This window comes from Brassica oleracea, chromosome C2 (genome assembly GCF_000695525.1).
Source record: "Brassica oleracea var. oleracea cultivar TO1000 chromosome C2, BOL, whole genome shotgun sequence".
NCBI lineage: Eukaryota > Viridiplantae > Streptophyta > Magnoliopsida > Brassicales > Brassicaceae > Brassica > Brassica oleracea.
Genome location: NC_027749.1, coordinates 25,399,653 through 25,399,917, shown reverse-complemented (window position 1 = coordinate 25,399,917; position 265 = coordinate 25,399,653).

The window sequence follows — 265 nt, the reverse complement described above, 5'->3', positions numbered from 1 at the left end:
GGTGTTGGGACCTTGGTCTTCAGGTTCGGAATCACTCCTTGTTTCTCCGCCCAAAGCAGGACCAGGATGCACAAACCTCAACGCCTTTCGAACTCTCTTCGGCGTAAAAGAAGTCCAGAAAAAAGGACCATTCCTGAGCACGTCCCTCATCGCAATAATGTCCTCGGGAAACGGAGCAAGAGGGTTGATAGAGGGACGATCGTTCGGCAACCTCCGAAACAGTGGGATACAACTCTCCTCAACGGACGCTGCGTCTACACGAACA